Here is a 27500-nt window from a genome sequence, read left to right on the forward strand (position 1 = left end):
CTAACGCGACGTTTCCTCCTGATCGACAGGACATTATCAAGTTATTATTATTATTATTATTTTTTTTTTTTTTTTTTTGCTCTATCACAGTCCTCCAATTCGACTGGGTGGTATTTATAGTGTGGGGTTCCGGGTTGCATCCTGCCTCCTTGAGTCCTGGAGCTACTTCAGCGTCTAGTTTTTCTAGATTCCTTTTCAGGGATCTTGGGATCGTGCTTAGAGCTCTTTATGATTATGGGTACGATTTCCACTGGCATATCCCATATCCTTCTTATTTCTATTTTCAGATCTTGATACTTATCCATTTTTTCCCTCTATTATTATTATTATTATTATTATTATATTATTATTATTATTATTATTATTATTTATTAATATGTGCACACATTCGCAACGCCCATCCCAAAAGAATTTTAAGAGAGATTTTTCGCCCAATAAAAATCCCATGTATTTTATGAATATCTCCCGACAAATTGTCTACATCACTAAGGCTGCTGCATGCATAGGGCGTGGCACCTTTCCTCCTTAATACGGTTAAGAAATTTAATATATATATATATATATATATATATATATCATACTATATATACATATATATATATAATTATATATATATATATATATATATATTTATATATATATTATATATATATATATATATATATAAATATAAATATATATATTATTATATAGCACGGATTGGTCCATAAGCCTACGTAGTGAGGTTAGGCTTATTCCGCTCCCAGTTAATGTCATAAAATATTCTGAAACGTCAGTCGATTACCCGCGAGACTTCCTTCCATCAAACGGAGGTAGACGTATCCGGAGCAACATTGTTGATGCGGACATTTTCTTCGGCTTAATTAGCTGGAGGTCTGGAGAGGTGTTTTTCCTGCTACAGTGTCTGATAGTTCTTTTTTCAGTTTTCAGGATTACTTTGGAGTTTTTGTGATTTACATAATGTTTCTTGACTCGTTTATGGTAAAAGGCTCTCTCTCTCTCTCTCTCTCTCTCTCTCTTCTCTCTCTTCTCTCTCTCTCTCTCTCTCAGGGGACGTCCTCTTTGTTTATCATACCACCGTTTAATCTTTGTAGGGACTCCCCCTTTTGGGGGATAGTGCCCCCAGCATATCTTATGTAGCGCACTGCAGGCATTACTAAAAGGTTGTTAGCAGCGTTCATACGACCCCTAGCTGGACCCACACACATTTTAGCCTTTTACCCTGTTTCCATTCCCACTTCCTTTCATCAGTCTTGCTGCCCAACCTCTCCAACTATTTCCCCTTAGTGCAAGTATTTTTAAGGCCTTGTACTTCATCTTTATTTTCTGGATCGCTTTATCTTTCTGTCCAATCACTCCAGCTCTCTCTTTCCACTGTCATAAGCTCGTAATTTAGGCCCAATAGCTTAAATTTTATAGGATCATAAAATGAACGAGAGAGAGAGAGAGAGAGAGAGAGAGAGAGAGAGAGAGAGGTGGAACTATTCTTCTCCAGAGGCTTATTCTGTATCTCAGAGTTACAGGTAGTTTATGTTGAATAGATGGTTTAAATATGACTCTGCCTGTATTTTGTTTTTCTTTCTCTTGAGGAATCACTTCCCGGTGAAATAGGAGAGTGGTTATGTTATATGTGTATATATATATATATATATATATATATATATATATATATATATATATATACATATATATATATATACATATATATATATATATATATATATATATATATATATATATATATGTATATATGTATATATATTTGAGACCCACTTTTTACCAAGGCTTTCTTTAGTCTGCACGTATATAATTTTCTTATGAGTTATACCAGTTTCTGGTTTTCTGCCCACCCTAACTCTGTTCAAATTACCTCCCAGCATATCCTGTTCCACATTTTGCGCTGGCCAGGTTCCTTATCCGTGTACGTTGTGGCACTCTAGGGACTAATCGTCTGCGCGTCTTTAGATCATGGCTCTCTCTCTCTCTCTCTCTCTCTCTCTCTCTCTCTCTCTCTCTCTCTCTCTCTCTCTCTTTGTATGTTTTATCAGTCTGTTCCACGTAGTATTATATATAATTTCTACTGATTAGGGTACCTCCTCTTTTAAAAACACTAATATGTACCCTGTAGGACTATTTGCCTAAAGTTTTAAATTCCTTCTCTCTCTCTCTCTCTCTCTCTCTCTCTCGTCTCTCTATCTCTCTCTCATTGTACCAGTCATTACTTTGCAGTCATCTGTATTTCTGTAAATAAGAAGTATATCAACTCTCGTAAGGTACAATTATGCACCCTGTCTGATTATTTGCATTTTATCTCTCTCTCTCTCTCTCTCTCTCTCTCTCTCTCTCTCTCTCTCTCTCTCTTACTATGATTATAATTAATCCATTTGTTTATTCAGTTTCACTGTTCGTCAGCGAAGATCCATTTACATGTTTGTCTTTAATAGCAAATAGTTCTCTGTTCCTTCGATTAATCTGTATTGTTTGCGCTAACGAGAAATGTTCTAGTTGTTGTTTGCGTGTTTGTTTCCCAAAACTGAGCAGCTGGAAATCCCTCCCATCTCTCGTTCGTCTTACCTCTTCTTACCTCTTCTTACCTCTTGCGTTGATTTCAGGTTTGACTAGATGAGGTAACTGGGTCGTCTGTTGTGTCTGTGTTTGCGTCCAAAAGAGTTCAAAAAGATCCCCAAAACACCGATGTGTTCTGAACTCATTCTAGAATTTGTGGGGTTGGGAGATTACTATTTATCTGATGATTTTATTATTATTATTAATTTTCTTCTTCTTCTTCTTTCTTCTTCTTCTTCTTCTCATTATTATTATTATTATTATTATTATTATTATTATTATTATTATTATTATTATTATTCATAAATGTACAATACAACTTTTCTGCTTCAGTCCGGGTGAATATTTCATGAAAAAAGGGAAAAACAACCATTAGTGTGGAACTTTTAGCATTTTAAAGCTATGCAAATGTTTGCTATTTATATTGCTGTTAAACTGTCCATGTTTCCTTTTAAGCCTGAAGTATTATTTCCACCAAGAGTGAAAAAAGGAGACATGTGAAGTAATGTAACATAACAAACTAAAATTAAAGCAGGATATATATATATATAGCATATATATATATATATATATATATATATATATTATATAATAATAATATATAATATATATATATATACTATATATATCTATATATAGGGTGGAAAAACCACTATTTTATGTTTTACTCACCTAAATATGGGAAAAGTCACATTGTATAATAAATGTTAAATTTCACGGATTAGAAAATGATTGGTTTTCCCTCACCTTTAGAAACCTTTGGTCTGTGCTCGCACTAAAATGACAGAGTAGAATAATTATAACATAAGACTTATTCAGTGTGATATAATATTGTAATAAATGTTGCCAGGTGGTTTATATTACAGTGATTAATACCACAGTTTATCTTAGCCATTACTCTCTCTCTCTCTCTCTCTCTCTCTCTCTCCTCTCTCTCTCTCTCTCTCTCTCTCTCTCCATAAAATCATGCTGAAACGTTTGTATAAAGAAGGTTTATACAACCTCTTTGGGAAGTGAAAACTTAAGTCATTCATGTCGAATTGTCAAATTGACTTATAAGGTTTACTTGTTTCCAATCTCTCTCTCTCTCTCTCTCTCTCTCTCTCTCTCTCTCTCTCTCTCTCTCTCTCTCTCTCTCTCTCTCTCCATAAAATCATGCCGAAACGTTTGTATAAGAAAAGTTTATATAACCTCTTTGGGTAAGCGAAGTCTTCTTCTCTCTCTCTCTCTCTCTCTCTCTCTCTCTCTCTCTCTCTCTCTCTCTCTCTCATTTTATCAGCCGTCCGTACAGCAGTTTGTAATATTCATCACTTGCTTCGTCAGTCATTGAAGTAGTTGGGGAGCAGTTTGTAACGGATACAAGTCAGTCAATTTATGATAATCTTCTGCTGGAAAACTGGAATTGACAAAGTCTAGTGAGGACTAGTTCGGGCAGTGTCCCTTCGACCCCTAGCTGCAACTCCTTTTACCCCTCTTACTGTACCTCCGTTCATATGCTCCTTCTTCCATCTTACTTTCCACCTTCTCCTAACAATTGATTCATTGTGCAACTGCGGGGTTTTTCTACTATTCCACATTTAAGACATTTTTACCGTCAATCTCCCTTTCAGCGCTGAATGACCTCGTAGATCCCAGCGCTTGGTCTTTGTCCTAAATTCTATATTCTATAGAAATATTATTATTTTATTATTATTATTATTATTATTATTATTATTATTATTATTATTCTGAAATATAATAAGTCAATGCTACCCCGACTTACTCAAAGTCCAGAATTGGTTTCCTCTAAAGATTTTGTTGGAATCGATGATTGCTGCAAGAAATGTTCATTCTGTAGTTCCTCACAAGCCCTAAAAATATGTATGACTGTCCCACGGTGCATTCATATTTCACAGGTGCGCCTCAATGGCGTGGTTGATATGGTGTTTGCCTTCCACCTCGGTGGTCGCGGGTTCGATTCTCGGCCATTCCATTGAGGAGTGAGAGATGTGTATTTCTGGTGATAGAAGTTCACTCTCGACGTGGTTCGGAAGTCACGTAAAGCCGTTGGTCCCGTTGCTGAATAACCACTGGTTCCATGCAACGTAAAAGCACCATACAAACAAACAAACATATTTCACAGAAGAGTGTACATATTTTGTCAGGAGAATATTTTACCAAGATGAAATTTGACCTGGCCAAAATATGGTTCCTACCCAACACGATTTTTCCTGGTCAGAATCGTGTCAAGCGAAAAATTCTCCAGATGTAAAATTTACCCAGTGAAAGTTTTACCAAATGAAATTTTAACAAATGAAAGTTTAACCAAATGAAAGTTTTGCCCAGAGCGATTCAGCCAAGTTGGGATTAGGGGAATGTGGGCCTTAGAGAATATCCGCTTTAGGTATTTTCAGTAACCCAGAGTACCGCCGAGAATCATAAAATCCTTTGTAATAGTCGTGTGGTGCGTGTTTATCTCTCTTATTATTATAACTGAATAATATGTGAATATTGATTCGTATTAAGCAGTGATGACAGTAAGGAAGCAGGTGTTACTCCAGTTTTTTCTCATCTTGATTTTATTCATGACAAGTTCTTGCTAATAGGTATTTAATTTCCAGTGTAAATAAACTTGCGTATGACAAGGCTTGTTTTGAAACATTGTCTGACAACATAGCGATAAAACAATTTGCCACGATAATGTTAAAGATGATAATGGTAACGAAGCTATGTAGAAACAGGGATTACCACTCTTATGAAAAGAGAGCCATTTCAGTACGCGGAATCCTTTTAACCTCTTCAAGTTGGGAACTGCCTTCAGTCAGGTATCTTTTGGTTATGAAATCGTGGCGAAGACCAAAGACCACCAGTATTAAGTGGAGTGATGCTACGAAGGGCCGGAACCTCCTGTGGCTCCTTCAGCGACAGAGGGAGATGCGTCCCCTTTAGTGTCGACTGAGGCATAAGCCTCCTCTTGACAGCGCTGGAGGAAGTTGGTCTGTGCGTTTAATAGGTCTTTTTTCTTTTTTCTTTTAATGTTTTCACATAATGCTATTGTCATTAGTCTGTGTGTGTAGGTAGTATGTATATAATATATATATATATTATATATATATATATATTATATATATATATATATATATATATATAATACATAGAGAGAGAGAGAGAGAGAGAGAGAGAGAGAGATAGAGAGAGAGAGAGAGAGAGAGAGAGAGAGAGATAACAGTAGCTTTATATGAAAATGACTTACAAAAAGACCTACTCAAAAAATACAGACCAGCTTTATATCTATTATATTATTATATATATATATATATATATAATATATATATATATATATATATATATATATATATATATATATATATATATATTATAATGTGCGTAATCAGAAACGACAGTGATATATATTGATATTCGTTCTTTTATCGAATGCTTTGCTCCTTCTTCTTTAGGGTATCCAAATTTACAGACACAGATAATTTGAAACTTTTATGGTTCTATTAAAAGATTTCGCAGTCATCAGAGATCCATTCAGAACCAGACGGATCATGAATCTTTTATCACTCTATTTTAAAAGCAATTCTTAGAGGGAAATCGTTTTGAGTCACATGTAATCTAAATCTTTTATTTTATCTGAAAGGAATATGTACTATATTCGATATAATTCCATGCTGATACGAATATTGCATGTTTCCTTAATGGTTTTTTTTAATGATTAAAGCTTTAAGATCTGAGGGGAGAGGGAGTTTACTTGGTCTAGTGGAAAAAATTATTTTATAAAAATTCATGAATAAAATCATCTTGAAATTATGTGGCTTTCTACAAAACAATTTTGATGATCTCATATTTAGGATAAGCATGGGTTCGGATCTTGTTCAGGGAGGCGCATTTCTCTTGTGTCATTTTTTTGTGGTAAGTTATTCCCAGGGTAGAGCGAATTCTATTTTATCGAGTTATAAAATGTTTGATGTTTATAATATATATATTACATAATATATATATATATATATATATATATATTATATATTTATATATATATATATATATACCTACCTATATATATATATATATATATATATATATAATATATGATATATATATATATATATAATATTTTACCCTTTCTCAGTGAGGAGGATGGAACTACTAAAAACATTTATTTAAGAATAAAAGGATTAACTAAATAAATCAAAGTATTATTTTATATATATATAAATATGTATATATATATATATATATATATATATATATATATATATATATATAATACTATGTACTGTATATACATGTACATTTTATGAGTCATATCACATTGCCGTGATTCTATAGTTTTCATACATCGAGCTACAAATGTCCTTTAATATCTAATTCGCTCTACCTCGGAACTAATATATGTTCATATATGTTAACCGAAGGGAATTTTTTTGTCGATAAAATATATGATCGATAGATAGATTGACAGATAGATGGATAGATAGATTATATTTTTATGTAAATGTATGTGTCCTTGATTAGTGGGAGGGAGACATACATACAAAAATATATTTGAAATATATATATATATATATATATATATATATATATATATATATATATATATATATATATATATATATATATATATATATATATATATATATATATATATATATATATATATATATGTGTGTGTGTGTGTGTGTGTGTGTGTGTTTTGTGTGTGTGTGTGTGTATAGAGAGAGAGCTTGAAGTGCTGATAATGTGTTGCCTCTTATAATACCGGTTTTTGTATTTTAAGTGTTATAGTTAGTCTTATATTAATTTCTCACAGATTTCTCAACTGCTTTTCTAATTATTATTATTATTATTATTATTATTATTATTATTATTATTATATTTATATTATTATTATTATTATTATTATTATATGGTGTAGGTTCATTCCCAATAATCATTATTGAGAATATTATATCACTTGATACAGAATTTATTTAAAGGCGTGAACCGCAGGTAAGAAAGAATAAAAACAAAAACTCTTGATGGGTGTGCTATTACTAGTAAGCACACTGAGGTGCAACAGGTATTGGAGCTTCGACTTAACCCCTCCCCTCACCCTCACCCTCACCCTCGCCTCCTATTTCTCCCCCTCCCCCCCATTTCTCACCCTCCCCCATGATTTCCGTTCCTGAGTCGCGTAAATAATGCCATGAGTAATCTATTGATTTTCTCCGGGTTTTTCCTCGCGCTTAGGGACACTTGCCTTCCTCTTCCTTACCTGTCCACTACTTCTCGGTCTTTTGTTACTCGTCTTTCGGTCTTTGTGTCTTCTTCTGTGTGGTGAAGGGTTTTATTTCTGTTTCAGTGGCTTATTCGTATTCATTCTGATTAATTTGATTTCATTGTTTTAATCACAAAGTCCTCGTCTTGGCTTATTTATCTTCGCTTTAGTTTTATTCTGTGGTAGGTCGTTATTTTAATAATTTTCTTCTGCTGTCTCTTCTTCTTTATTGCTGCTCTGTCTGTTTTGGTCATATCTCTCTCTCTCTCTCTCTCTCTCTCTCTCTCTCTCTCTCTCTCTCTCTCTCTGCTTTGGAATCTGGTCTTAGCTTTCTCGCTCCCGAGGGTAGCTTGCCCTGCTTCCCTATCCCAGCTCCTGCTTTTTATCTTTTGTTGTTTTTACGACGATTGTTTTTTTTTTTTATCTGGCTTTTCTTCTTATTCTTCTTCGGTCTTGCGCTCTCTCTCTCTCTCTCTTCGTCGATCTTCGTCTTAGCCCCTTATTCATTCTCTTTTATTCATTTCCATCCCTGGCGTCCACCTTTCCCCCTTCTCTTGGGATCTTGGTTTTAGCTCCTAAGTTTTATCCTGCGTTTTTGCCGTAGATTCCTCTTCTGTTATTCTACGTCATTTGTCTCATCTTTTCTTTCTGTAATATTAAAGTTTTTCTTTTCCTTTGCCTTTATCTTCCCTCCTCTCTCTCGTTACCCTATATTTAGTTTTTTTTTTTTTCTTTCCGCTTCTCCTTCGCCTTGGTTTTCTTGCGGCGTTTCCCTTCTTAACATCCTATTCGCCTCAGGGTGTAGCGCTATCAGAGGACATTACGGGGCGCAGTGTAGACAATACCACAGGTTGTTTGCAGCGTCCTTTGGGCTCCTAGATGCACCCACTTTTCAGCTTTTTACTTTACCTCCATTCCCGCCTCCTTTCTTCAGTTTTGCTGTCCAACCTCCCTAGCCAGTACTCCTTTAGAACCTTATACTTCATCTGCTTTTATTTTCTAGATTTTGTCTTACTGTCCAACCACTCCAACTCCCTCATTTTTACTGGCTGGACAGCTGATCAGTAATCACTATTATAATTATTATCACTTATTCCTTACGATTATATTTTTTTCCTCATTCTCTAATTCTTTTCCTTTATTCTGTCCTCGACTCATATCCGTCCTCTCGTAACAGCTTTCGAATCAGCTTTTCGCATCGTTTTCATCATCATTCTCTTGGATCTTCTATTTACCAATTAAAAAAAAAATAAATAAAAATTTGCTCCCGCATATACAATGACGGCGCTTGGAATTCAACGGTAATCAACTCGCTGCATGCAGGAATGCATGATTACCGCGGCGGAAACTTCAAAGGGTATAATGCTTTCCGGTAAAAAGCATTCGCTTGCATTCTGTTTCAGAGGCTTCTTTTCACCAATAGCGAATGCGAGCTCGAATTACTGTTAATTGTGCTTCCAGTGTTGTTGTCATTAACAGCGGTAGTAATGATGCCCTATTGTTATTATACGTCATAGTTTTCTGTTTACGATTTATATATATACTAATAATAAAAGTAGTATTAGTGATTATTATTGTTATTACTAAATGTCTTTAGCAGTAATATTCAGGTGATCAAATAATAATAATAATAATAATAATAATAATAATAATAATAATAATTATTATTATTATTATTATTATTATTATTATTATTATTATTATTATTATTATTATTATTATTATTATTATGCCATTACCAGTAAGACACTTGAATACCTGAAGTGTTGTGTAAAAAAAGAAGGAAAATTGTGAATAAATCAATACAACTGGTTCTGTGCTATATTGGATAATGGCGCGTCCACACTGTACGTAAACAGGTCACGAACAAAACATGTTACGGAGTCAAGTTGAGAATTTATTCCATACATATCACAAACAGGTTGAAAACAAGTCGACGATCATAAGCGACAAAGTTGAATAATTGGATGAAGCGCTAGTTAGGACAACCAACAAGTCGTTGACTTGAATTCAACTTGTTTATGATGTGTGAACGATAAGTTGCTGGACTGCATTTATGACGAGCGCCTCAGTGGCGTGATAGGTATGGTCTTGACCTGCCACCTAGGTGACAGCGAGTTCGATTCTCGGGCATTCCACTGAGGGGTTAAAGATGTGTATTTCTGGTGATAGAAGTTCGCTCTCGACGTGGTTTGGAAGTCACGTAAAGCCGTTGGTCCCGTTGCTGAATAACGACTGGTTCCATGCAACGTCAAAACACCATACAAACAAACTGTATTTATGACATATTGCATTGCAGTGTGGACTCACCTTTAGTTCTCCGAGTGCTTTCCCAATCGCTGCGCATATGTTCTTGTACTCATTTATTTAGAGGTTTATATCTATTTATGCATTCTTTTGATCTATACCGTCATCAGCGAGACATGTAGTTGGTCTCTACATGTGGAAGTGAAGTGAAGTATATCTCAGTTTAATCAGACCACTGAGCTGATTAACAGCTCTCCTAGTGCTGGCCTGAAGGATTAGATATTTTAACGTGGCTAGGAACCAATTGGTCACCTAGCAACGGGACCTCCAGCTTATTGTGCGATCCGAACCACATTTATATCGAGAAATGAATTTCTATCACTAGAAATAAAATTCTCTTGATTCCCCGTTGGCTGGGCCGAGAATCGAACTTCGGACCACCGGATTGGTGGCCGAGCGCGAAAACCTCTCGTCCAACGACGAACCCTATGTGAGGAAAATATGGGAAATAGTCACTCGGTCTCCTAAGCTCAGGGATTAACCGATTGACTTGCCAGCAGAGACCCGATATCGATTACATGGGGTTGGTGTATTAAGCATCTATTAATATATCGGCTGTAATATGTCGTATTCTGGGAGGAGTAGGGTTGTTATAAGAAAACTAGGAACGTCACAAGAATAAGACTTATTTTGAATATATTACAACAATGTTTTTCGTGCAGGCAAAACATTGCAGAAACCGGAAACTCCGATAAAACTAATCGCTGATACTTTCCGAAACTTCTTTAAATTGCTTGGCTCTCCCACCTGACCCAAAATAGTTAATATTGCTCCTCACTCTGTTGCTCTTATCCTACCTTTGCTGCTTAAATGATACATATCACCACACACACACACACACACGGGGAAATCACGGTAGTTCTAAATGCGAACGAGATAACGATAGAGATGGCAATGGCCTGGACATGTCCTTCGTTCAGTCCCCCCACCCCCCTCCCCCCCCCCCTTCCCCCGTGGGAATGCGTGAGTGTTATAAGAACAAAGCCTAAGTGGATAGAACTATGAGGAGGGAGGCTGGAAACCAGTGGAGATTGTGGTGGAATATAAAGCATAATTTAGACACGAGTGGCGCAAGTTCACAAATGTAATTTATAGCAAGCAATGCTGCGGGCCATGCTATATATTATATATATATATATATATATATATATATATATATATATATATATATATATATATATCTATATATATATATATATATATATATATACTATTATTTATATATATATATATATATATATATATATATATATAGGTATATATATATATATATATATATATTATCTATTTATATATAGCTATATACTATAGTATATATATATATATATATATATATATATATATTTGTGTGTGTATACTTATATAGATATTTTTTGTAATATATATATATATATATATATATATATATATATTTGTGTGTGTTATACTTATATAAATATTTGTATATATATATATATATATATATATATATATATATAGATATATATATATATATATTTTACACATATCAGATAAATATACGATATATATTTATATAATATATATATATATATATATATATATAATATATTATACATATATATATATATATGTAATATATATGTATAGATATATATATATTATATATATATATATATTATATATATATATATGTATAATATATACACTGTGTAGAAAATACAAAGAAAATTAAATTGACGAAGTAAGCAGGGCAAAAATTATTAGTTCAGTCTAATAGCATTCATCTCTCATAAAACTATTACTATTGATATTATTCTCCATTTTATCTTCACTTCTAATTTCTCCCCATTTTTGAAAAGACAAAGCTTTCGACCCGAACCGTCTTTTATCGGTTTCGGATACCTCGTGTTTTCGGCATCGCCAGTTGTCAATGATGCGGAAATTGCAGCCCGAGGAAGATAAAGATAACGAGAGAGAAAGAGAGAGAGAGAGAGAGAGAGAGAGAGAGAGAGAGAAATGCTTTGCTGTTATTCAAATAATGGTATAAAGCGTTGCTGAATGTTTAAGCAGAATATCATATTTATCATAAGGTTCAGGTCCGTTTCCAGTTATTTTACTGTTGCATTTGTTTTGTTACTAATGATTGGCCATATGTTCCTTTTCATACCTTTTCCTTATTCACCCTAATATCTTTTTTCTCTCATTGTTATTTTGTCTTTGAAAGCATGTATGGCAAGTTCATGACCTTTAAGCTTATTTCTCTGTTATTATTATTATTATTATTATTATTATTATTATTATTATTATTATTATTATTATTATTATTATTATTATTATTAATATTAATATCACCGTTTGTGTTCTATATTAGTTCATTTTCATTTTACTCCTTTACGAGGCTTCTCAAGCATTTCTTCCCGAAAACACTCCTTTCTATATCTCCGTCTTCTCAGCTGATAACAGCCGTTCTTGTAACACGTACGAAATGAAGACAATGAGGACAAGGAGCTTCTAGGGTTCAGGGGGTCGGAGACAATGGAGCGCTTATTATTTAAAGAGGTCATTGTCTAGTTTACACGATCCACTTTTACTTAAACTCCCTGATTCCTTTGAGGATTCGCTTTTTTTCCAGTCCGGTGAACGAGGGAGTAATACATTTTGTGTTATTATTATTATTATTATTATTATTATTATTATTATTATTATTATTATTATTATTATTATTATTATTATTATATTTCTGTTCTGTCGATAAGGGAGTGTTGTGTTATTATTATTATTATTATTATTATTATTATTATTATTATTATTATTATTATTTATTATTATTATTATTATTTCTTTCTTGTCGACAAGGGAGTATCGTATTCTGCTTTAATATTATTATTAGACAAAGCGTCGAAATAGGAAACTGATAGGATCTTGAATATTCATAAGACAAAGCTTCAAAATAGGATACTCACCGGATCTTGAACAGTTACAAGAGAAAGTTTCAAAATAGGAACCTCATAGGATGTAGAATATTCACAAGACAAAGCGTCAAAATAGGAAAGTCAGCAGGACCATCGTACACGAAACAAAGGTTAAGAAGAATTATCTGTGCCTGTTGTACTGAACAGTTATCCGTCAAGGCTTTATTTATGTCCTTCCATAAAAGCATGACAGCACCACACCTCTAAAACTAGTTGCTAAGCCTTCTCTCAAAAATTTTTTCATGAAACAGAAAGTTAATGTTTCCGTATATAAGTAAGTTACTTGATCGCAAGCACTGTACGTGAACCCCTTCTGAAGAGAGCCGTTGTATCGATAACACATCTGTCGATGCTAGATCTCGCAGTCTGGGTTTTAAAGCTCAAGACTTAGAGTTTGTAGGTACCTCTCCAGTGCCAGCTTTATAAAATGATTCCGGTTTCACCTCGTTATGCATATGGCCGCTTTCTGGATTTTTTTTTTTTACATTTGCAGTTATTTAGATAGTTTTATCGTACCGGTTAATTTAAATTGGTCTTCGTTTACAAATCACTCTGTTCAGCGAATTCAGAGTAGAAAGTCGATGATCTGACAACTCAAAAAGGGTATTGGTTAATTAAGGGGGTTAATTGTAAAAAAATATTGATTATTCCTTTTTATACAGAAACGTACCGGCTTATGACAAAAAAGAACATTTTAGTGGCGCGACAAAAACAATAGATTGTTAAAAACTGAATGTTCTTGTTACGAGTCTTTTGTTCCCGCTTCGTCGTGCTTTATTTTTCGTGTTTATTTTTATTTCAGAACACAGTTCTCTTCGAAATTGTCGAAATTTTTCAGGGTCAAAGAGAGCATGGAAGTATAACAACTCAGCTTTCGAAATAACTAATCCTTTTGAATGGTCAGTGCAGTGGGTCAGTGTTATCACAATAGCCGTTGTATACCCGTTTGAGTGAGCGTTTGTTCATTTGAACGTGGCTTTTATTTGGTGTCTGAATGGAATCTAAAATCTTTAGGTTATCCAGTGCAATGACGTGGTTTCATAGCTCAGCTTGTCGATGACTTTGCTAGGTTAATTCGGGATGGTTTATAGTTTTTTTTTTTTTTTTTTTTTTTTTTTTTTTTTATTTTGTTTTTTTTTTTTCACTTGAAGCATTACAGGAGTATACAAGGTTTCTTTGCCACTTTAAATATTAGATTAGCCAAATACTTTTAGTGTTTGTAAGGGTCAACTTAATGGGTATTTGATAGAGCCTGCGACGAATAATTATTTCTCCGAGAACATTCAGTGTATTTTATTTTATAAAATCTAAGACACAAACCTGTAGATAGTTGGACTTCTCGTTGTTTAGTGGTTAGGATACTTACCTCGCCGGATTAAAGGACCACGGTTCATTTTGTGGGCGAGATCGAGTGATCCGGGTCCGATCTGTTAAATATTTGTGTCGGTGAAATGTTAGTTCTAAAACTGTTATCTGAGAAAATTGAAATAAGAGAAAAAAGCTTTATGTAGTCAGTAGTGGAGCTTGTCAAGTTGTTAGGGATGTGTACAGTGTAGATGCTTTAGAGCTATGAAAAGCTTTTAATAAGTGAAACATGTTACAATGTGTTGATGAGAGAATGACTGGTTTGGTGTATCAGTGGCGTTTCCTGTCCCCATTGCTGTTTAATGATCTTCATGGATGGCGTGATGGTAGAAATCAGATGGACAGAAAATGATCCATAAAGAAAATGAGCTGTGAATGGATTTTGTAGGTAAATGGTAGCACGAGTAATCGAGTGACAGTAAATGAATAGCCGGAAAATGAAAAAATGGAGTGGTTGATTTGTGTGCGTCTTTGGTAAAAAATATAACGAAAGCTAGAAGCGTGATTGATGTAACAGAATAGGTAAATAACAGAAGCTAGTAAGTTGTTTACAAAAGATTGGGATGAAACTATGAGCGTCTCTGGATGACTGGTGGGAGTGTGTGAAGAGATTGTTGAGCAAACCTTTCTTGTAGACGTAAAGTGTGGCTGTGGAATACACATGGGACACGAAAGGTTGGAACTGTTGAGATGAACTGTTTGTTTAGGATGTGTGGTGTACACACACAGTTGAAAGGGTGTGACATATGACGATAAATATTATATATGTCAAAAAAAGTTATCGTAGATGGAAGGATGGATATGATTGTTTGAAGATAGTTTGATGACAAGGCAAGACGAAACTCTGGTGCAAGGAGTATATAATTCAGAGATGTAAATGGGAATAGGAGAGGGAGCCATACGAGTACAGTAGAAAGCGCTGGACACAATATGAAAGGCTCCGTAAAGAAGAGGGGGCGGCGTTAGTTCCGTCTATGCACCTCACATTCTGCGCTTGAGGTTCTTTGCAGCATTCCTTAAACCCCTAGCTGCAACCCCTTTCATTGCTTTTACTCTACCTCAGTTCACATTCTCTGTCTTCCGTCTTACTTTCCACTCTCTCCTAGCAAGTGTGAGGTTTTCCTTCTAATAGGACTTTAAAATCTTTTGACTCTCAATTTCCCTTTCAGCGCTTCTTAGAAAAGAAGTTTTTAAATTTAATATTCAGGAAGTGTAAGAGTGAGTGAGAAATGGTAGGTATATCGGGCAGCAAGTCTTGTGAAAGTGTTTTTGCATCGGGAGTTCATCCATAGTCATCTATTAAAGTATATTTGTGGTACCGCCTATTGTGCTGGTGATTTCTTAAGAGCCGCTACTTCTTGGAAGATCGATTAATTTTTGGGTGTTCTCTCTCTCTCTCTCTCTCTCTCTCTCTCTCTCTCACACACACACACACACACACACATGCTTAGAGTGATAATAGAGCAACCGGAAGTGAACGCTGTATCGATTCGCCAGGAAACAAAGGGTGTGTCAGGTAGCTGATTTACAATCCACGCGAAACGTAACTGTCAAAAAAAAATTTTTTTTAAGAAAAAATGAAAAATACTTGTGTCATAAAGACATTGCTATATATCTCGTGCGTGTTGTAAGCTTCGACGGCTAATGGCGGCGTGGTAAAGCCTCAAGAATTAGATTTGCAGTAAAACTTTCCTGCCGCGTTTTCACTAGTAGATGTTTTGGGGTGACGGATGGAATTTATTTATTTAATTTTTTTTTATTAATGGTAGGGGAAGGTTAAAATTAGCCCGGGGAGTGGAAAAAGTGAAGTACAGTTATGAAAAGATTGGGGCTTTTGTTATTGATACCAGCTAAGATTTGTTTTGGCTTTGTTTTCGGCTGATTTTTTTTTTTTTTACTCTGGAGGCTATTGTTGTTTTTATGGTACTTGACTGTTTTTGTATTGGTAGATAGTAAAGGTTTATGTTTCGGTATTCGCTAAAGCTGATGGGAAATATATTGTCTGAGAAAATGATTTTTTTTTTCTTTTTGTAGGTCTCCAAAGGGTATTGTTTTTGTGGCTACTGAAGGGGAGTTGATATGGTGATCGTGAGAGGTGCTTGTTTTCATAGCAACTGAAGACTAATTCAGGGGCCGCTGATGGCTCTGCATTACTTTTGCTGCATATCTGAAAAGAACCCGGATTATCCCGCATTATTTTGAACTAATCTCTTTTCGAAATTAGCAATCCTCGGAGTCGTTTCTTTCCCTTTGTTGAAAATTCTTCCTGCTCTGCTTCCCAGTGTAGAAGAACAAGAAGAGGACAATCTTTAGGTGGATGTGTAGCTTCTTTCATCGTTTAACGTCGTCATTATTCCTTCCAGCTCGCAGGACAAGTAAACATAATCGATCTGTTAAACATAGGGCAAGTTGGGGGCTTTGTCAGCAGAATTGTCACCCTAAATTGTAAAGAATTGTTCTTGTATTTATGGCTTTCCTACGCCCTTAAAGTTAGAGGCCAAATACTCTTACGGCTGATAAATGAAGCAGATTTCCAGGTGATGTGACCGGAAACTCACGAATGGAGCCTAGAAGAGCTTACAATTAGAGCTGTTGTCCGTCAGAAAGCGATTCATAAATGATTAGGCAATCAATAGCGACAGAATGTGGAACGCAACTGTTGCAGGAATAGTTGTGACTGAGGATTCCCCTCCCACTCCTCCTGCCCCCCCCCCCCCCCCCCCCACCCCACCCTACCCCACCCTTCATTGCAACGTCGCGTCCAACAACAAGCCCATTGTTGTCTCTCTGTTGTGGTTTTCCACTGTGAGCGATTCTCTTAGTATTTTTCATTGATTCATGAGAGCGGCGGACGTGTTCATGGCATTCTTATGAGCGTTCTCCTCTCCATGTTTTATGGCTTGGGAACGTATGCACCCACAAAACAGTTCTGAATCTGTGCGGCGTTTTGATTTGCTAGCGAGGCTTGGTGAGAGGAGGCTGCGTTCGCATCTGTGTCTGTCTGTTTATCTGTCTGTATGTGTAGTGGCAACATATCCGAAGAACGGGTGAACGGAATTTCATGAAATTGCAAGAAATTCCTCAGCAAAACAGCAATCGGAATAGTACCCGTATAGGAAGTGACTTGTGATTTTCATAAAGGCAAAAAGGCAAGTCCCACGAAGGAAAAGTGGAACAACGTTGTTTCACTTTTCCTTCGTGGCGTCTCCCTTTATTTATATACATTCATCACGTTCTACATCTTCGTGAATCAGTTCCTGTATGTATATATATATATATATATATATATATATATATATATATATATATATATATATATATATATATATATATAGTGTGTGTGTGTTTGTGTATGTGTGTGTATTTATGTGTTTTTAAGGAAATGCGTAATTTTCCATGTTCTCAGTACTTTCATTTTTTTCTAACACTGGCAAAATAAAAGGTATTTTATTAAAATTGGTATTATTATTATTATTATTATTATTATTATTATTATTATTATTATTATTATTATTATTATTATTATTATTATTTTAGCAAAAAGTCACAATAATGTTCATCTTTATTATTCTAGAAGAGCGCACATTATTATTCTAAAAGAGTTCACTTTCTTAAGGAACGTGCTTTGTAAATTCTAAGAAATGAAAAGAAAGCCAAAGAAAGTGCACAAGAATAAGAAGTTAATAGAATTAATATAAATTTTGAAATACAGTGCATCCTAATATACCTTATGACCGTAAAATAGCAACAAATAAACGAAACTATATATGCAATGAATAATTATTAGCACTGAGAAATTAAATAAATAAATTAAAAAAATAAAACTGAACTAGACCAGCTCTCTTGAGTAGCAACAGCTGTGATATGCCATTACGAATAGCACGAACAGGTGTGTGGCGCTTTTGGGTTAAGTAGATTCATTTATTATGAGTCAACTTATTTAAACAAGATAATTGGAATCCTAATTACTTTCGCTGTCGGTCGGACGGCTGTGATCTTGAGACATGTTTCTTGCGGTATTGCTGAATCCAAGATTTTTTTTCTGGATAATTAACCATTAATCAGCCGTAGTCTTCTCGTTATTAATGCTATTATAGTTTAGCCATAATTCGCTGGTGACGGTATTATATGAGATTGGGAAGAAGGCATACGAGCATACCTCCAATCTGCACCCTTCTACAAAGACTGATTAAAATTGATACTGCATGCCTACGGTATTCACCGTATGTCATTATATATATTACACTGCCTTTTGTGCTCGTAACCTTTACCTTTAAATGAAATTTCAATAATCTTATAAAAGCATGAGCCATGAACTTTGGTTCTGTGGACACAGAAAAATATATTCAGGATCTGCGAGCCATTTTTTTCCAGTTACGTATGCAATTGTAAGGTTGGACTAGGTAGGTTACTTTCGAACATTGTATGGTAGGTTGTAAAATTTTTATTTCATATTTTCGGTAGGTTTTTTTTATAGGGTATTCAATATTTCATATATTTTCATTATATATTCATTAGCAGCCTCTTCACAGTACGATGCAAAGTTTAAGACATAAACTGAGATAAAGAAATATAAATAAACAAAACAGTCAATGTAAATAGTGTTAAAAGGCGGTAGCTTTAAAAGGAAGTTGCATCTAATTCAGACACAAGTAATTCATTATATCTGCACTTTCATCTCTTGATAAAAATCGCTCTAAATTACTATTTCTCAAAACCCATGTCTGATGTGATGACCTGATTAAAATATCTTTCCCAAGACATCTTTCTTGCTTCTTATGATATTACCAACAGATACATCATACCTATCTTAAAGGCTTCATGAATTTAATGCAAATTTAGAATAAGAACCACGGTTTCCCTTCTTAAAAGTAATTTTATATTTTCATAAACTATATTTATATATTCCAATGTAAAAAGTTTAGGATGCAGGGTTAGCTCATGCTTGGGCGTCAGAATTTCTTCGCTTGGTTCTTCATTTGGATCTTAGGCTTTGTATTGTCAAGCGCATCAGAAATATGAGGAAATTTAAGGTGGATTTGTCGGTATTACAAATAAATTCGCATCTGGTAAAAAGTTGCCAGTAGATTCTAAATATTTATCCATTACGCGTTCATATAACCAGGGTTCAAGGCTCGTGCCACTCTCCAATCTCCTATCAGAACATTAAAACTCTATCTAAAGGTAAAAGTTGTGAAAAATAAAAGACAGTAATACAAATGACAGACAAGGAGTTCCGTTGGCATGGCATATCGTAGGTGATTTTAAAATCAGCCGAGAAACATGACACGGCTCTTCAAAATCGCCAGTGACGTTGTTGCTGTCATATTATTAAGTATTTTCATATCGCGCCTGGATGTTTTACGGTATTCAACACCTTTACAATTTAACATTAAACATTGTTCTAGGGTCAGGTACTGACCTGTTACAATATCTATATATAATCATTACATATTTTAGTTGAACTGGAAAACGGTGCCAGTCGCCCCCAAATGGCACACTGCATCAACCAAATTTCATTAAAATAAAGAGAAAAAATTCCGAACAGGAGCTTCTTAAGTTTGTCACGTACCATTAACAGAGTTTACCATTATGACCTTTGAAAGTAAGAAGAATTTATATTCAGCCGAGATGACAAGCCTGGAATCATGGCAGCGAATTCAAGTACTTTTTCGGGAAGGTGGCCTCGTTCTGGGAGAGGAGGAGGCCGGCATGTCGCTGCTCGGCCTTTTATATGTAAATAAGTGAATAATTAAATGAAGGAATTCAATTACAAATGAACGAAATTCTAGAATAATGTTGCACTTACAACTAAGCCATCTGATTAAATGAAAAAAGAAAACAAATAATTGTTGAGTACAAAATAAAATTGCTTGTAGAAATGAAAACCTGAATAAAATATAGCTCTGGTATATTCACGCGCGCTTTAGTAAAATGTAAAACGCTTAAACAATGGGTAGGCTGCCTTTCCTTTGCACTGTGCACTCACTCGTTACTGCGCTTTTGTACGAATTTCGGATAACGTCGACGTGAAAAAGAGAGCAATATAGAATGACAGAGAATAGTCGATTGTATTAAATTTTATGTCTTCTCTTATTTTTGTTCATTAGTGTTAATGAAGCATCGATCTAATGACTATGTTAACTGGGGTATATTAAATTTTTATGCAGTTTCTACATACGTTTATCTTTGAATATTCACTTCTTGTTGTGCCTGGGTCAGTAAATCTTTGCTGCATGTACTGTGTGTATATGTCTTGTCTGTCTTACTTAGGATATAGGTTTCTCCATGTGTCCGTTTAGAAAGCTGACATTCAACTAGTTACTTTTCTCTCTTTTTACAGATTTTTTAATTCGGAGACTTCGTGCTACTTGGAACGCAGTTGAAAGTAAGCAATATCGGTATCTGTATCTATCTACTTTATGTATGTAGCTTCTTAGAAAATTATAAGGAATTAGTGATAATTCTGAGCAATATTCCCTTTGATATATTATATGTATATATAATATATACATATTTATATATGTGTGTGTTTGTTTGTTTGCTTGTGTGTGTATGTGTGTGTTTATATAACTTACCGCACAAGTATGCGTATATAAGTAGAAGGAAAGAGGTATATGAAAATGTATAAAAGGCTTTAGTATTTCTAGTTGCAGAAAAATTTACGAATGTTAGAGTATAATGTTGTAAGCACTCAGAGGGCAGGAAGAGAGACGAGAACGCAATTGGGTGGAAAGGGTCAAGTGGCTGGTTCGGGTAATCTGAAAGCAAAAGTAGTAATGGAAATGGCGGGGTTTGGCTGGTAAGCTTGGCCGTGCTTGGAAGGAATGAGAGTAGGAGGAGTTTTTCGAGATGTGTATTCTTTGAAGGACACCTACTGGTAATAGTAAGTTACAAGAAGAAAACAAAACATTTGATGAGGCTATCAGTTGGGAATGAAGGAGAAAAATAACCTTTCAGATTGCTTTGTCTTGTTGATTATTCGTTAGTGATTGATTGCACTTCGAATTTAGTGTAATTTTATGTCATTATTATTATTATTATTATTATTATTATTATTATTATTATTATTATTATTATTATTATTATTATTATTATTCAGAAGGTAACCCTATTCATATGGAACACACACACGGGCTATTAATATGAAATTCAAACTTCCATAGAATATAGTGTTCATTAGGAAGAAGAGGAAAATACAGACAGAAAAGGTCTCGCTTATTAAAATATGAAAAATGATTTCATGAAAAGATAGAAATATATCAAAATGTAATAATTATTGACCATGAATATTATCATTATTACTTTACAGTGATATTATGAGTAATAAATTACTAACTTACTCCGGAATCGAACTTAGTACCCTCAAATGTGAGCTAGAATTGTGTTTCTTTTGCGCAGGTGATTGTATGTTAATAATTTAATTTACATTAGTATTGGTATAAATATGGGTGTAATTATTATCAGTATATTGGTAATTATAATTTAGTGTTATATATATAATGGTAGCTAGGTTAACGATAAAGTTGTAAATGAGAAAGGTCTGTTTATTTATTGGGAAGGGATTTCTTCAAAGTCGACTTTGCAAAGATTCAGGTCGAAAAATGAATTCCTCTCGAAAAAGCTGACCGTAAGAGGATCGAGGCTCCCCCCTCTTCGCCCGGCAATCAAGCTTAACCTTATAACCTGACCCCTTCCTCACTGGCCCGTATTAGCGTATTATTGTATCGCCAGCTGGGTGATCCGGTAACTTATCTCATCTTTTTGATTTCCCTGGAGAGGGCAGTCCTTCCGTTCCCCTGATCCTCTTTTTGGTTCATAGTTTCCCCCGCCCCACCCCCTTTTTTTTTTCCAGGAGCTTAGTGAATTGCTTGTATATTCGCCTTTCCACTTATAGCTCCTATTGTACAGTAAATGTAAACAATCGCCCGCGCGCAAACACACACACATATATACATATACTACATACATATCTATACATATCTATACTATAATATATATGTAATATACATATATGTTTGTATGTATATATATATATTATCATATATTAATATATAATATCTATATATAGATCTTATAATATATATATATAATATATTATAAATAATATATATTATTATCTATATATTTATGTTATATATCAAGCTAGGGAAGTTATAACTTACTATTTGTTACTATAATTTTTCGCTGTATTGGTACATTGGTACAGATGTATCAAGTTTATGGTTATAATTGATATCTTACTTTACAGCTCCTTTAAAAAGGACTGCAGATTATTTACTGAGATTATGTTCCTCTTTGCATAATCCCATTTATTGTCAGTTATCGTGATTTTACGTTGATTGCTGTAAATAATAAAATCACTAAAAAAACTCCTTATGACTAAGTAGGAAAATATTCCCGTTGAAACTTAGATATTTATGAATCTATAAATAGACATTAAAATATTTTGTTTTGATAAAAAGTCGCTTTAAAAACGTGTTTCTCCTTTTGATGAAAAGGCCGAAATCAAGAGCATTTTCTTCTTGATATAATAACCGATGTAAAGGGAAATTTTTTCATATAGTAAAAAAAAATATATAATATATATATTAGAAATATACTCTCTCTCTGAGATCCAGATTGAAGTTATGATTTCCATTTTTCACATAAGATTGCCAATAGAAATATTCGCTTCCTTTTCTGCATAAATACAGATTGAAAACAACATCCTTTCCTTGTGATTGGGAAATCAGGTAGAAAATGTTTTGTATTTTTGAGAGAGAGAGAGACACACACACACACACATTGAAAATATACAAAGATAAAGAATATTACATACCCTTTTGATAAAAAATAGACCTTGGAAATATGCTTGTTCATTCCATGAGAAATGTCAATAATGTATTTGCGTATTTCTCTTTGGTAGGAGAAGAATGTTGAAAATACTATCTGTCGTTTTCATAGAAAAACAGACCTTGGAAATACGGTTATTCATTCGAGAAACTATTTAAACAATTGGAAAAAAATGTTTGCTCCATTTTCTTGTGCAGTCAGGGGAAGATAAAAGAAAAGAAAAAGTCTAGTTTCAATGGGAAAATATACCTTGAAAATACTCTTATTCATTCGCGATTTTGTCGAGATTCGTTTCGTTAGATTGAAAAATAAGCGTAAAAGATAGTCGGGAACATCTGAGGGACCTTGATTGAGGATTAAAAGTTACTCATCAGTGACTTTTTCCGCGCTAATTTAAAATGCGGAATCCAATTTTGAGGAACCGCGAGCGGACGAGTAAATACACCGACGTTCGCCGTGATAAAAAAAAAAAGGGGGGGGAGGGGGGGGGCATGATTTAAAGGTAAACAAGTTTGTTGAGAGAGAGAGAGAGAGAGAGAGAGAGAGAGAGAGAGACTTAATGAAGCTTCTTTATTTAGATTGCATATTTATTTACAATTAGGCTATAGTTTTTTCTAATTTTCGAAAGAATATTTACATTGATTTATATAAATTCTTTGTGATAATTAATTTATTTTTCAAAATAAACTGAATGCTGACATTAATTCTCATATTATTTCTTTTTAGAAATGTTGGTATTTTTCTTGCATAAGAGTCGGGCACCATTTTTTTCCCCTCCTCAGTTGTTTCCCTGGTAGAAGGGTAGTGCCGTCAGTGCACCTCACTCGGTGCACTGTGGGCATCAATAAATGGTGTTTGTAGCGTCCCTTGTACCCCTAGATGCATGCACTTTTTAGTCTTTTGGTTTACCGCCATTTCCGCTTCTTGTCTATAATTTTACTGTTCAACATCTCTAACTCTTACTTCTGAGCATCAGCTCCTTAATTTCTGGATCTCCTAAGTTTGCTGTCCAACCACTCTAACTGCCTCCTAATTTCCTTAAGTAAATTAGGATTTCCTTAAGTAGGCTAAAATTTCCTTAAGGAAACGCAGATTTCATTATGTAAATTAAACTAGTAAGTAAACCAAGATGTCATTAAGTAAATTAGGATTTCCGTAAGTAAACTAAGATCTCATTAAGTAAATTGAGATTTCCTTAAGTAAACTAAGATTTCATTAAGTAAACTAAGATTTCCTTATGTAAACTAAGATTTCATTAAGTAAATTAAATCCGTAAGCAAACTAAGATATCATTAATTAATTTAAGATTTCCGTAAGTAAACGAAGATTTCACGGAGTAAATTAAGATTTCCATAAGTAAACTAAGATTTCCTTAAGTCAACAAAGATTTCCTTAACGCTGAATAACAGAAAACACACTAGTGCTTGGCTTGGTAACCTGTGTCGCATAAAATTGAATCTGTGGTTGTTTTCGGGACTGGGATTTGTAAGGGCATCTCGTTACCCTATTCATCGGCGTCAGCATCGAGGGTTTGTTCAAGGGAACGCCCCTTTTCAGTTTATCTCATTCGTAGCGTTCCTTCTTGTGGATGAGAACCGATACGATACGGTTCATTTCTCAAATATTTTTCGTTGATCTGTTTATATGTGTTCATTTTCCAATTTTTCTATGTGCTTTATTTGCTTCCATTCTCGTTGTTTTGTTTTATTACGTATATGGGAGTCCTGTATGGTATTTAGAATGATATAGAATATATAATATAAATATATATTTGTATATATATATAGTTATATATATGTGTATCTATATATATATGTATAATATATATATATATATATATATATATATATATATATATATATATAAATCACATTGCAAATAACTTTTTCTCGCGTATACATGAATGAATAGCTGGCAATTTAATAAGCAAATAGATTTCAATCCTCATCGGAACACGCATGAAAGGTGCACAAACATACAGCATTACCATCTAAGAAAAGAGCAACTCATCCTCGCATTAAATAGCCAGTTACACATTCAGAGATATAAGGTGACTAATTGATTTACAATGCCGTTTATAGTGGAGTAAGGAAAAGCTTTCTATGGAAGTATGCTGTAGGCCGTCAGTGGTGGATGTAAAGGGAGGCTCTGTTAATCGGCTTGGCTTCAGCATCTTCGCTAACCGAGACAGGATAAAGGTAAAGATATGTTCTGCAACGCGGACTAATGTTTTCGAAGGGCAGGTAACTGTAAATTGGATGAGCAAGCCAGACCTTCTTGTGTGGATTGTTTTCCTTGTTTGCTGTACTCTATATATATATATATATATATATATATATATATATATATTATATATATATATATATATATATATATATATAATTTAATCAAACTTGCTCTTGTGATTGTTTATCCCTTTCTGTATTTTCATCTATAAATGAAAACCCACAGAGCGAGATAAACAATCCAAAAGAGCAATTTTGATTAATTATATATATTATTATATATATATATATATATATATATATATATATATATATATATATTTATTTATTAATAGAAAACAAGGGAAACAATCCACATAAAAAAGCTGGTTTGCTCATCAAATTAACAGTACTCTCTTCGAAAACATAAGTCAGCATTGCAAAGGATGGCTTCACCTTTATCTTGTCTTTATGGGATTGTCTCCCAGTTAGCGAAGATTGCTTGAGCCAAGCCGATTAACAACGGATTTTGTCTGCAGATTTTGAATGTTTCGCGAGGTAACCATCAACCTGGAATGTCATCAAGGGAAAGAGACGAATATGTCATGTTTCCGTATTTAGATTTTTTTTTTTTTTGGCCGGGAGTCAAACTGTTAGGGTGAAATTTTATAGTTTAAATTTGTATTTTTATTTGTTCTTGATGTTGTCTCTGTATTATTTTTATTTTTATTTTTAGGGATCTAAGTGTTGGAATGGAATTATTTTTTAAAATTGCTATTTTGTTTTATGTTTTTTCATTGTTTTATGTTGCAAACTGCGTTTTTATCTGTCTATCTGTCATTCACAACTATTGGAAGATTATAAGAATGGAAATCAGCGACTAAATTTATTCTTAAAGCTAGTTATTTATAGAACTTTTCCATTAACAGATAAAACAAAACTATTTAGAAATTATTTAGAAAATATTAAATGGTTACGGGTGTGTGTTTGATTGCTTTGCAGCCAAGTAACAGTGCAAATATTGTTATAAAATAGTCATGTATTTGTTCTTGCTTTAATGATGAATAGATGATTCCAGGGGTGGGGTGGGGGACGGATATTAATATTTGATAACTAAATATTAGAGGTACGTTTTTCTATAGGGCGTTAACCCCTTTGAATACCGAATTGGTCAGCTCTCGTGTGGCTGAATGATTTAGTATCCATCCTGTTAGAAATTTAGCCGTGCCTAATCAGAAAGCCTACTATAGTAGATTCACATCAACCGTGGATTTGATGTCTAGACCAGCTCCCTACGACGCTCCTGATTGGCTGTTGATAAGCCAGTCACATGGCTGGAAACTCTCAGTCTCTGTCGAGAGTTTACATAGGCAGGATGCATGTTCCACCTCTCCTGAAAGACGTATACCTTAGGAGAGGTGGACCATAGGTCGTACACATGTGAACTCTCTCGAAAGACTGAGAGTTTCCAGCCCTGTCATTGGCTTATCAACAGCCAATCAAAAGCGTCGTAAGGGACTGGCTTAGACATCAAATGCACGTTTGATGTGAATCTACTATAGTTTCTGTTATTTTTATTATTGTTATTACATTATTTTAACCAGGGTTGGTGAGACTTGGAGCATGGTATAACTGATTACGTCAAATATGAACTTTATCATATTTCCGTATTCTGACAGCGAGCGCACACTGTATTACATGTGTAAATGTATTAGGTTAGTTGGTAGTTTTCTGACTCATTTTTTTACAGTCTGCAAAGTCAGCAATTTATGTACGCGTAATTTTTCAACTAATGAGTACATCATGGCCGCATTATGATTCACACGCATGTCACATCATGACAGTTACAGCATTACTTATGAATGAATACGAATATATTCATGAGGGGACTGAATAAAAATTATGTTTCATTTACATCAAGGGATTTAGAGTTAATGAGGCACTGTGATTAAGAGGAGGAATACAATACGTCTCTTGAATCCATGGGATAAGTATAGTCTTTGAGTAAGACAACAAATAAGTCGGCTTTTATTAACTTTTCCTTATTCA

The 27500-nt window shown here is 34.1% G+C and overlaps 1 protein-coding gene across 5 annotated transcripts in view; it reads left to right on the forward strand.

Moving 5' to 3' along the window:
- The window catches only part of LOC135211992 (rabphilin-3A-like), a 454956-nt gene that overhangs the window by 15457 nt on the left and 411999 nt on the right, over nt 1–27500 (forward strand). For 4 of the 5 annotated variants that reach the window (XM_064245259.1, XM_064245263.1, XM_064245264.1 and 1 more), the window contains exon 1: nt 20753–20800. The exons of the other annotated variant lie outside the window; for it this stretch is intronic. The gene's annotated coding sequence lies outside the window, so the exon portion shown is untranslated. Of the gene's footprint in view, nt 1–20752; nt 20801–27500 lie in introns of those variants that run through there. 5 annotated transcript variants of the gene reach the window in all.

This window comes from Macrobrachium nipponense, chromosome 40 (genome assembly GCF_015104395.2).
Source record: "Macrobrachium nipponense isolate FS-2020 chromosome 40, ASM1510439v2, whole genome shotgun sequence".
Classification (NCBI taxonomy): domain Eukaryota; kingdom Metazoa; phylum Arthropoda; class Malacostraca; order Decapoda; family Palaemonidae; genus Macrobrachium; species Macrobrachium nipponense.